At 30.6% G+C, this 12578-nt stretch overlaps 1 long non-coding RNA gene across 1 annotated transcript in view; it reads left to right on the top strand.

The window, feature by feature from the left end:
* Positions 1–10691, top strand: part of LOC127718957 (uncharacterized) — a 35366-nt gene extending 24675 nt beyond the window's left edge. The window contains exon 4 of the long non-coding RNA XR_007990063.1: positions 8434–10691. This is a non-coding gene — a long non-coding RNA (uncharacterized LOC127718957). The remainder of the gene's footprint in view (positions 1–8433) is intronic.
* Positions 10692–12578: the final 1887 nt, after the last annotated feature.

Here is a 12578-nt window from a genome sequence, read left to right as displayed (position 1 = left end):
TATTTGTGTGTTTTGAAGAATTTGACATTAAATGGTGGCATACCATCGATAAAACTGTCTGATTAATTTATTTTGATCTGTTTTAAACATGTCCATTATTGAAAACTCTATATGTTGACCGGCTTAATAAACATGTATTTTTGTTTGGTTATGGCGACAGGTTGCTGTCGTAATGAAATATATCCCACAACTCCTTTCATTCATACCATATGAAAGTATTACTAGTGGGTACTCAAAATGAGGTAACTGAACTTGTGTTTTCCTTCATGCTTATTTCTAAAAAAGTATATGATTATGACTCAAAATATGACGCGACTTAAATCTGCCACCCTTCCTATCCCGTTTTACTTTTTAACTTGAATAAAAAACTTGTAAATTACATTTTTTATCAGCTTCAGTGCAATGCTACATTACTCTTTAATATATTGCACTGACTACCCTAAAAGACTTTTTCCGACTTAACTCTTATTTGCCAGAATATGTTCTCATTGTTTGGAAAATCACTTATTGAGACTTAGTGAATTTAATCGAACGTGGTTAACCAAACTACGTACATCTAATTTACATTTACCTATAGAAACTGGTCGTTGGTACAATATACCAAGGGAGGAAAGAACATGTAACTTATGTACAAATGGTATTGGAGATGAATTCCATATTTCGTTTATATGTAAAAATGAAAATATTGTGTCATTAAGAAACAAATACATACCTATGTACTACACAGCTTACCCGAGCAGTATCAAGTTTAAAGGTTTACTGTCTTATTGTAATACTGAACTATACAAAAAGCTATCCTCGTTCATCAGAAAAGTTAATGTATTTCTTTGATTTATGTCATTTCGATCCATATATGTTGTATATCTTTTTGCATAACCATTCACACTGTTTGATGCTAATGAGCTATGTGTATTGACTTTAATATGTTTAATTGTTCTTCTGTCATGTTATTTACATATATTGTATTATATATTTGACCTCATGTTACACGTTTAAATGTGTCTTAGTGTTTTCTAATAAATCGTAAAAAATAGCATTAAAGAGGTGTATCTAAACAGTAGTTGGAAAACATCCTACAGGTAGGTTATGAAGAAAAACGACTGAAATAATATAATCACTTCATAAGTTCAATGTTCGCCATTCCAAAGTTATTGATCTTTGAATTCGCCCAGATTCTCAATTTACAAACTATTTTTACTCTCTGGTACAGCTTAAATGCCTGTAATGGTGCTTGCATTATTAACGGTTTTGTCATGTTTTTATGTCCTTGCAACTGGAAATATATGATGGTCCAAACATATTATACCTTTCATCACAAATAGGAAATTGAAATGGAAGTTTTATTCCGCTTATAACAAAATTGACTGGAAATCATGACTTTTTGTACTCCTGTTACACTTTACATAACGTTACAATATGAGAACTAGATAGAGTATCGCAGTACATGATGCCATAATTTACATCTGCCTGACAGAAAGTAATTTCTTTGTTATTGTATCATAAAGTCTTGTTTACATTCTGTTGAGTTTGTATTTTTTGTGAAACAGATTAAATTGAATTCAGAATTCAATTTTCTGTTTAATCTTATAAAGGCCTTTTCAGTAAGGATTTTGTTCTACAAATTAAGGGAATTAAAGAGGACAATTGAGTACTATAAAAACTCGTTTTCACCCAGCATGATTTTTAAGCTTCGTTAACCATTGAGTTTTTCATTTCATATTATTTTTAAAATTTCAAAAATATTGATAGCATATTTTTATGAGAAGTTGTATTGTCAGCAAAGTGTTCAAAACTTATATCTATAATGTTCATCAACTGGCCCCTTTTTTAATGTAATGCCAACTTTCTGTGAGTACATTCTACCATAACATCGCAGTATTATGGAACCATTACTGTCGATACAACTAACGATAGGGGACTCATATTCTTAATGATTGCATTGCATTTAACTTGTATTAATTTATGATGATAATAAATCATTTGTTGCACACTTAGTTAAATTGCATTAAAATTTAAAAAAAGATAATAAAAAAATACAAGAAATAACTTTTGAGTTGTAATGAAAACCATTAGAAATGACGAAAATAGCACCAAAATGGTAAGAAAATTAAATCTTTGTCAATTTTAAAAGAACACAAGACACCAATGGGGCAACACAAAACATTAGTTCTATAAAACTGACGACACCAAGTCCCGCTTCAGGTTAAAGTTTTTGGTCAAGTAGATATAAGAAGATGTGGTATGAGTGCCAATGAGACAACTCTCCATCCCTGAAGTCAAAATTTATAAAAGTAAACCATTATATAAGGTAGTTTTTGATGAAGTTGAAGTCTAATCAACTTGAGACCTAGTACACATGTTCCCTATAATATGATCTTTATGGTTTCAATGCCAAATTAGAGTTTTGACCCAAATTCACGGTCTACTGAAAATAGAAAATGATAGTGCGAGTGGGGCATCTGTGTACTATAGAGACATTCTTGTTTTTTTATATTTTGCCTTCGCCTATTCTAGTGTCCTAAGCTGGTATAGGAAGTATAGGATAATATGAATCTCATGCGATGTCTATTGTCATATATGACTTTGTAATGTAAATAAATAAATGATTTACGCAAGCTATCATGGTGCGTTGTTACTACGCGACAAAAGCATTACATATTCCAGATTAGATTCATCTACATAAAAATAACGTTTGTATATAGTGTTCTTCTTTTCCATTGCAGGATAGATATAAAAAAAATAATATCTAGAAAACTTGTAAATGAAAACAATTAGTCTACGATTTCTGTGAAAAGTACAAAAACACGCTTAATATAAATGTAAAAAAAACGGGCGATATCTTTCTGCGCCAAAAATAAACTCATTTGCGCCACAACTTATTTGCGCCAATGCACGATAATTTCTAGAGGAAATGTCCATATACAACATTATCGAAATCCTTTAAAGTAATAATTGTGTATGTGCATTTTGTTCTTGTTTTCAAAAATACTTTATTTAATTTTTTTCATTTTTTGTTACGCAAATGCGTTAATAGCAATATTGTTTATTCACTCGATAAAACCTAGATCCTACTTAAAAAACAGACAGCTATCTAAAAAGCCGAACTTTAATCTAATCTCGTATTGACCTTATTCATCCATATACATGTATTTCTGTAAAGTGAATGTGCATGTACGGATATTAAGATTTTTTTTGATTTATAAATTCATGTGTGTATTAAATTAAGAATATTTCAAGCATTTTTTATTCAGAATTACTGAAAAATAAGATAAACAGTTTAAACGAATATAACAAACTTTTTTCTTTATAAAAGCATTACAGTCAAACAAGACCAGTGATGTTAGTGGTCGAAACGTAATTTGGAAGGCCAAATAATTTACCTCAATTTAGGATTGACTCTTGCATTTTAAAGAGTCGAAATAGGATAAACGGATCATATAAACCCGTAGGAAAATATAATACAAGCCCAAACGAAAAAATATAAACAAGTCTAAATTGAAAACAACGTTCAAACCTATGATTGCGTTTTTATACGTGTGCATGTAAAACAAATTTCTTGGTAGAGTGGTCTAAATCATACCCAACTATATCAATCCTATTCAGGACCGATAACTCTGTCGATAAATATTGGCGGGTATACAATGTGCAATATCATATTTTTGTACAAAAGTCAAAATTTCAATATCAATTTTGTTTTTAATGCCTGAATTTAGTTTAAAACATTGTATTTAAAAAGTAAATGTCAAAAATCATATGTATTGAAGTCTCGTTTAATTTTCTATGAAATAAAAAAATATTTATATATTTAAAATAAAATTTGAATTAGAATATTTCTTTAAAAACAATTATCGTGAAACATTAATATTTGGGTTTTTTTTCTTAATAGTAAAAATCAACTTATCGAATAATTTTTCATAATATTCATATTTTTTTTAAAGTTCTTTATGATATACATTTCTTCGGTTGTGTACACGGGAAAAGGAAAATATTTATTTGTACATTTCAGAAAACTTTTGTATATCACTAAAAACTAAACTCTTGAAATACACGTGAACACAGGATGTTAATGTCACCTGATGGCTTTTGGTTTGACACGATTCCCTTACATTACCTGATGATTAGTTATTATGTAACATTATAACCTAAATCTGAGTTCACTTGTTCGTATATTGGTCAAGGGACATTAACTTTAAAAGGTACAGAGCATTTATGTATTGTTTGGCATATTTTTTTTCACTTTAGACGAAAACATTTTTTTTCTTAAAAGAATATATAAATTTTTCTTAAATAAAGATAAATTATACAGAGAAAAAGGGGAAAAATCTAAAAAAAAAAGTGAAAAATTATTTTCTGATAAATTTCAGTGTTAATTTTTTTTTCACTTCACACTTGAAATAATTTAATTTTTATCAAGAAATTTTGAAATCAAACAATCCAAAATATCAATAAACAAAACAGCACAAATTCTGCATGAAAAAAACACGATCATGAAAAATACATGCGAAACTTCCAAACACATCTGCCATTTTGAAAAATCCCGAAAAAATGACTTTTTTAAATCGATGTGGGACGTAATTTGCCCTCGATTTAAACTGTTTTAAGTATAATATTTCGCCAGATATATGCTCTAATATTCTCAATCGAGTTGCAAAGTATTACTTTTATTTACGGAATTTGTGAATTTAATGTACAAGTAGACATGGGGTCGCTAGATTTACCATTGAGTCAACGGAGAAATCACGAGGAAAAGTACGATTTTTACGAATCTCCAGGGACGTAATTTAATCAAAAATTAAACTGTCAGAACCAACTTTTTTAGGTAGAATTATGTTCGAATACCAAGGATATAGTTGCAAAAGTTAGAAAACGGGTCAGATTAATGAGAAAATTGAACTTCATTGAAGCACCTATGCATTTTATATGAAACAAAATGACACAAAATTGCGGCTCGTATACGTCACTAAAGTCACGTGATGTCTTACTTAGTTGGAAATGACAGCACAAACAACATTTTCCAAAAGACCAAAAAGTAAAAATGTATATTTTAACAAAACGCATTTGACTAACAGGTCGAACAACTGATGTTCCTAAACCCAGCCTGACTGCCATTGGCGATTGCCAAATAAATTGATCACCAGATGTAAAAAATGGATCTTACATATTAATTTAATACCAAACAGAAAACAATAAACTTGCAAAAAGATGGTATACCGCAAATATCAGGTGCAAAAATTTGTACACCATATCCGGATTTCGACAATTAATGTCTCTTCAGTGATGTTAGGGATCAAACGTAATTTGGAAGACCATATAATTTACCTCAATTTAGGATAGACTCTTGCATTCTAAAGAGTCGAAATAGGATGAACGGATCATATAAACCCGTAGGAAAATATAATACAAGCCCAAACGAAAAAATATAAACAAGTCTAAATTGAAAACAACGTTCAAACCTATGATTGCGTTGGATAAAAACCGCAATTTTTATACGTGTGCATGTAAAACAAATTTCTTGGTAGAGTGGTCTAAATCATACCCAACTATATCAATCCTATTCAGGACCGATAACTCTGTCGATAAATATTGGCGGGTATACAATGTGCAATATCATATTTTTGTACAAAAGTCAAATTTCAATATCAATTTTGTTTTTAATGCCTGAATTTAGTTTAAAACATTGTATTTAAAAAGTAAATGTCAAAAATCATATGTATTGAAGTCTCGTTTAATTTTCTATGAAATAAAAAAATATATATATATTTAATATAAAATTTGAATTAGAATATTTCTTTAAAAACAATTATCGTGAAACATTAATATTTGGGTTTTTTTTCTTAATAGTAAAAATCAACTTATCGAATAATTTTTCATAATATTCATATTAGACTCTTGCATTTTTAAGAGTCGAAATAGGATGAACGGATCATATAAATCTGCAGGAAAATATAATACAAGCCCAAACGAAAAAATATAAACAAGTCTAAATTGAAAAACAACGTTCAAATCTATGATTGCGTTGGATAAAAACCGCAATTTTTATACGTGTGCATGTAAAACAAATTTCTTGGTAGAGGGGTCTAAATACAGCACAAACAACATTTTCCAAAAGACCAAAAAGTGAAAAAGTATATTTTAACAAAACGCATTTGACTAACAGGTTGAACAACTGATGTTCTTAAACCCTGCTGACTGCCATTGGCAATTGCCAAAATAAAGTGATCACCAGATGTAAAAGATGGATCTTAATTTAATACCAAACAGAAAACAATAAACTTGCGGAAAAGATGGTATACCGCAAACATGAGGTGCAAACATTTGTACACCATATCTGGATTTCGACAATTAATGTCTCTTCACTGGTTAGCCTTGTGTGGACGAAACGCGCGTTTTGCGTATTAAATTTTAAACCTGGTACGTTTTGTTAGCTATTATTCGTATGTTTCTCTGTCCTATATGTTCTCCCATTTATTTGTATTGTAGTCCTGTCATGTAATGTTGTCATTTTAAGGTTATATCTAACATTGCAATAAAAGCGGGAGGTTTTGCTAGCCACAAAACCAGGTTCAACCCACCATTTTTTTCTTAAAATGTCCTGTACCAAGTCAGGAAAATGGCTATTGTTATATCATAGTTCGTTTCTGTGTGTGTTACATTTTAATGTTGTGTTTCTGTTGTGTCGTAGTTCTCCTCTTATATTTGATGTGTTTCCCTCAGTTTTAGTTTGTAAACCGGATTTGTTTTTTTCTCAATCGATTTATGAATTTCGAACAGCGGTATACTACTGTTGCCTTTATTCTTCAGTGATGTTAAAGATCTAAACGTAATTTGAAAGGCCATATAATTTACCTCAATTTAGGATAGACTCTTGCATTTTAAAGAGTTGAAATAGGATGAACGGATCATATAGAACCGTAGGGAAATATAATACAAGCCCAAACGAAAAATATAAACAAGTCTAAATTGAAAACAACGTTCAAACCTATGATTGCGTTGGATAAAAACCGCAATTTTTATACGTGTGCATGCAAAACAAATTTCTTGGTAGAGGTGTCTAAATACAGTACAAACAACATTTTCCAAAAGACCAAAAAGTGAAAAAGTATATTTTAACAAAACGCATTTGACTAACAGGTCGAACAACTGATGTTCTTAAACCCTGCTGTCTGCCATTGGCGATTGCCAAAATAAATTGATCACAGGATGTAAAAAATGGATCTTACATATTAATTTAATACCAAACAGAAAACAATAAACTTGCGGAAAAGATGGTATACCGCAAACATCAGGTGCAAAAATTTGTACACCATATCCGGATTTCGACAATTAATGTCTCTTCAGTGATGTTAGGGATCGAAACGTAATTTGGAAGGCCAAATAATTTACCTCAATTTAGGATAGACTCTTGGATTTTAAAGAGTCGAAATAGGATGAACGGATCATATAAAACCGTAGTAAAATATAATACAAGCCCAAACGAAAAAATATAAACAAGTCTAAATTGAAAAACAACGTTCAAACCTATGATTGCGTTGGATAAAAACCGCAATCTTTATACGTGTGCATGTAAAACAAATTTCTTGGTAGAGGGGTCTAAATACAGCACAAACAACATTTTCCAAAAGACCAAAAAGTGAAAAAGTATATTTTAACAAAACGCATTTGACTAACAGGTCGAACAACTGATGTTCTTAAAACCTGCTGACTGCCATTGCCGATTGCCAAAAAAATTGATCACCAGATGTAAAAAATGGATCTTACATATTAATTTAATACCAAACAGAAAACAATAAACTTGCGGAAAAGATGGTATACCGCAAACATCAGGTGCAAAAATTTGTACACCATATCCGGATTTCGACAATTAATGTCTCTTTAGTGATGTTTGGGATCGAAACGTAATTTGGAAGGCCATATCATTTACCTCAATTAAGGATAGACTCTTGCATTTTAAAGAGTCGAAATAGGATGATCGGATCATATAAATCCGTAGGAAAATATAATACAAGCCCAAACGAAAAAATATAAACAAGTCTAAATTGAAAAACAACGTTCAAACCTATGATTGCGTTGGATAAAAACCGCAATTTTTATACATGTGTATGTAAAACAAATTTCTTAGTAGAGGGGTCTAAATACAGCACAAACAACATTTTCCAAAAGACCAAAAAGTGAAAAAGTATATTTTAACAAACGCATTTGACTAACAGGTCGAACAACTGATGTTTTTAAACCCTGCTGACTGCCATTGGCGATTGCCAAATAAATTGATCACCAGATGTAAAAAATGTATCTTACATATTAATTTAATACCAAACAGAAAACAATAAACTTGCAAAAAGATGGTATACCGCAAACATGAGGTGCAAAAATTTATATAAAAGATTGTGGTGGCATCTATATTTTATTTAAAACTTTTTGTTTTTTTTCAAATAGATACAAGGCAGTGGCATTGGTTATTCTTCAGAGACTCGGTTAGATGATGACACAAACACTAGGAAGCAGCTAGTCACACTTACCCATAATCATAGAATGCTGAATGCTAAAGTAAAAAAGAATGAGAAAATTTTTGAACAAAAATTAAAAGCAGTTTCTGATAACTTAACAGAAACTCAAAAAAAGTTAAACAAGGTTGAAGGTGAAAAAAACAAGCTTCAACGTGAGTTCGAAACTTTCAAACGGGATTCTGAAAAGAAAAATGAGAATTTATCAGGTTATATTAATGACTTAGAGCAGGAAACAAATACTAAAATCGTTAACTTAGATTCAAAAGTCAACACAATGTATAAAGACCTTAAGTTGGAAACAAAGAATACGCAAACATGCATGGAAAACGTACAGTCAAATTTGATGTCAAAAGTGGACGAGGCAACCTCCGAACTAAAACAAAATCAAGAAACCATGGGCACAGATATGAAAGATATAAAGACAATGATGACAAAATTGTTACCAAAAACAGTTGCCAAAAAAACTAAAGTTGGAGTGAATAAACCGTATACTTCTCATAAATGTACATAAAACGATATAGACAGGTAACCAGCTCGTTTTTAGCTCACCGTTCCTAGGGAACTCTGAGCTTTTGCCATCACTTGGCGTCCGTCGTCGTCCGTCGTCGTCTGTCGTCGTTCGTCTGGTGTAAACTATTTCAAACATCTTCTCCTCTGAAACTACTAAACCAATTCCAACCAAACTTAAGCTGAATGATGCTTAGGGTATCTAGAATAAAGTCTGTGTTTTATTTACTGTTTCGTCAAATAACATGGCCGCCATGGCTAAAAATAGAACATAGGGGTAAAATGCAGTTTTTGTCTTATATCTCAAAAACCAAAGCATTAAGAGCAAATCTGACATGGGATTAAAGTGTTCATTAGGTAAAGTTCTATCAGCCCTGAAATTTTCAGTTGAATCTGTTAACCCATTGTTGGGTTGCTGCCACTAAATTGGTAATTTTAAGGAAATTTTGCAGTTTTTGGTTATTATCTTGAATATTATTAACGATAAGGATAAACTGTGACAGCAAAAATGTTCAGCAAGGTAAGATCTACAAATAAGTTCATCTGATCAAAATTGTCAATTGACCCCCTTAAGGAGTTATTGCCCTTTAAGGACAATTTTACACAATTTGTTTATCATGTTTTCTAACTTTAAAAATCTTCTTCTCTGAAACTACTGAACAATTCCAACCAAACTTAAGCTGAATAATTCTAAGGGTATCTAAAATAAAGTTTGTGTTTTATTTTCTGTTTCGTAAAAAACATGGCCGCCATGGCTAAAAATAGAACGTAGGGGTAAAATGCAATGTTTGGCTAATATCTCAAAAACCAAAGCATTCAGAGCTAATCTGATGAGGGGTAAAAATGTTTATTAGGCCAAGCTTTGTCAGCGCTGAAATTTTCAAATGAATCTAACAACCCATTGTTGGATTGCTGCCACTTAATTGGTAATTTTAAGGAAATTTTGCACATTTTGGTTATTATCTTGAATATTATTAATGATAAAGATAAACTGTATACAGCAAAAATGTTCAGCAAAATAAGATCTACAAATAAGTTCGTATGACCAAAATTGTCAATTGTCCCCTTAAGGAGTTATTGCCTTTTAAAATAAATTTTTCACAATTTGTTCATTTAGTTTGCTTATTTTAAAAAATCTTCTCCTTTGAAACTGCTGAATCAATTTCAGCCAAACTTGGGCTGAATGAGTTTCAGAGTATCTAGTATAAATTTTGTATTTTATCTTTTTGTACGTCAAGAAACATAGCCACTATGGCTAAAATGAAACATAGGGGTAAAATGTATTTCTTTGATTTTGAAGAAAATATGACAGATAAAAACATTTCAATGGCAGTTTTAAGCCATTCATTAATATATATTGAAATGCAAAAATAATCATTGATGAAAGATTTAAGCAAAAAAATACATGTGAGCGACTCAGGCTCTTGAGAGCCTCTTGTTTAACAAAAATATGATTGTGGCTGTTCATATAATTGAAATATTTACATGTATTGTAGTTTAAATAATTTATCTATCAGTATAAACAGTATAGTTTAAAAGTTATATTCAGTGAGGATATACTTTTTTATATTAAAATACATTCATGACGATACAAACATGCATATTATAATAATAAACTTCAAATTTTACCTTGATGCATTATACAAGTGTGAAGATATTTGCCATGAAAAGCGTAAAATAATTGTTTAAGGTAAATACATTTGCTTATTTTGAAAAATTTGTATAATTTATAATTATAGATTATTACATGGCATTTTTCACATCAGCTCTAGTATCAGCCCGAATATTTATCTATTAGTACTTTCCGATGAATTTTTGCTAAAAAGACGAGACGTTCTTTGACAAAATCCTGGCTCATAGCATAGACACGTGATATTTGATCGACTCTACTACCGTATTTTATAAAAGGAACTTTTGAAACGATGCCGTACTAAACTGCAATGATTTCAATATTCATGTTTTTAACAAGAAACAATTCCTGATACTATACAGTAAGAATTTTTATGTTGAAAACATTGCTTATGTTTTATTTTGAAATATCTTTTCTATTTCTAATTTAAATTTAAGTTACAAAAGAACAATGTACATCCTGTCCACCCCCACCATCAACACACACAAAAGACTTGTTATAGTTAAAACTGTAGCTAAAAATCTTACAGTTATAGAATAACCGTAGTTTTTCGTAGGTGACATTTAGAGGGGAATCTGGAGGTTCACATAATAAATAAAAAATACATAAAATATATTATTTTCGTCATCAGAAGTTTACGAATATTTCGATCTTTATTTATAAGAATAGCGGCATAGTTATTCAATAATTTGGGCGACGCAAAACACCATGCATTCGTTGGACATAACAGGTACCATTATTGTTGCAACCCTAAGTTATGTTGATCGGACTTTTTCCAAATGATATAATCCTGCATTATCCCTTACTTACCATGAATTCAATATTGTTTTATGGTGACATTAAATGGCTCCATTTGTTTCTCTTGTTATTCAGCAGATAGGTGGTTTGTGGTATCCTAGACGTATTAGCATTGGACCTAATTCGATTAGCATTAAAAGATTTCCTGCCCATTATTGAAAACATCCGCAAAGAAAGTTTGTTTTGTCGTTTCTGTTAGAATATGTAGATAAAGTTTGTGATTTCTGTCGTATTGGACTAATATTCCTTGTTAATCTGTTTTTATTTGCAGTATTCGATTCTAGTTGTAATGTTTTTTTTAAAGCATTTGAATGCTATGGTAAGAAACTGAAGTGTTTTAATAAATTACTTTTGGTCTGGTATAAATGATAGCTCCGATTCATTTGAATAAAAAGAAACGTGGTTGTTTAGTCTGTAAACCAGCAATCCAACGACAAAAATAAATAAAAAAATTTGAGGGAAAGATACATTCCTCCATTAGCAAAAGAGTATTTTTATACAATTTAGTTTATTTTGAACCGAACGCCTATCTGCATTAAAAAAATCAAGTAAGTCAAATGGTTTTCTGAAAATTATTACAGTATGAATATTCATGTATCAGTGTAATATCAAGCGATTATAGAAGTAAAATTTACAGATCTAGTGATAACTTACGTTTTATCAAATGGAAGATTATCTGAGCATCGACCAGTTACAGTCTTTCTTTGAAAAAAAACTACTAATTATCGGAAGACCTAAAGTAAAGTGCAATAAGGGTTTAGCAGAAGAAATTATGTTTTATATAAAACCAACAACGTATATGGATATATCAGTGGCAAGTTTTGAAATTTAATCATAACTCTTTAAGAAAATGAAAGGCGTAAAACTAACTTCATGTCGAGCACTAATCGAAAGAACACATACCATTTCGGAAGAAGAGCGTGCAGTTAGGTGTTTTGATGACGTAAACTACTGCTCCGGCAGCTTTGACACTCGCTCAAAACAATGTCTGTTCATTTTCTTTTATTCTTACTTTCTTTCTAGGGAATAAGTATTTTCTCGTTTTTTTTTTTTTTTCGTTTCGGATTATGGTTTGATATTGTTCCTTTGGTAACTTCTTTCTGTTTTTATATAGTTATATCAAGGGTGATACATTTACG

This window comes from Mytilus californianus, unplaced genomic scaffold, assembly GCF_021869535.1.
Source record: "Mytilus californianus isolate M0D057914Y unplaced genomic scaffold, xbMytCali1.0.p SCAF_10, whole genome shotgun sequence".
In the NCBI taxonomy this organism is placed as follows: Eukaryota; Metazoa; Mollusca; class Bivalvia; order Mytilida; family Mytilidae; genus Mytilus; species Mytilus californianus.
The sequence above is the reverse complement of the archived record's forward strand: the minus strand, read 5'-3'. Positions and strand labels throughout refer to the sequence as shown.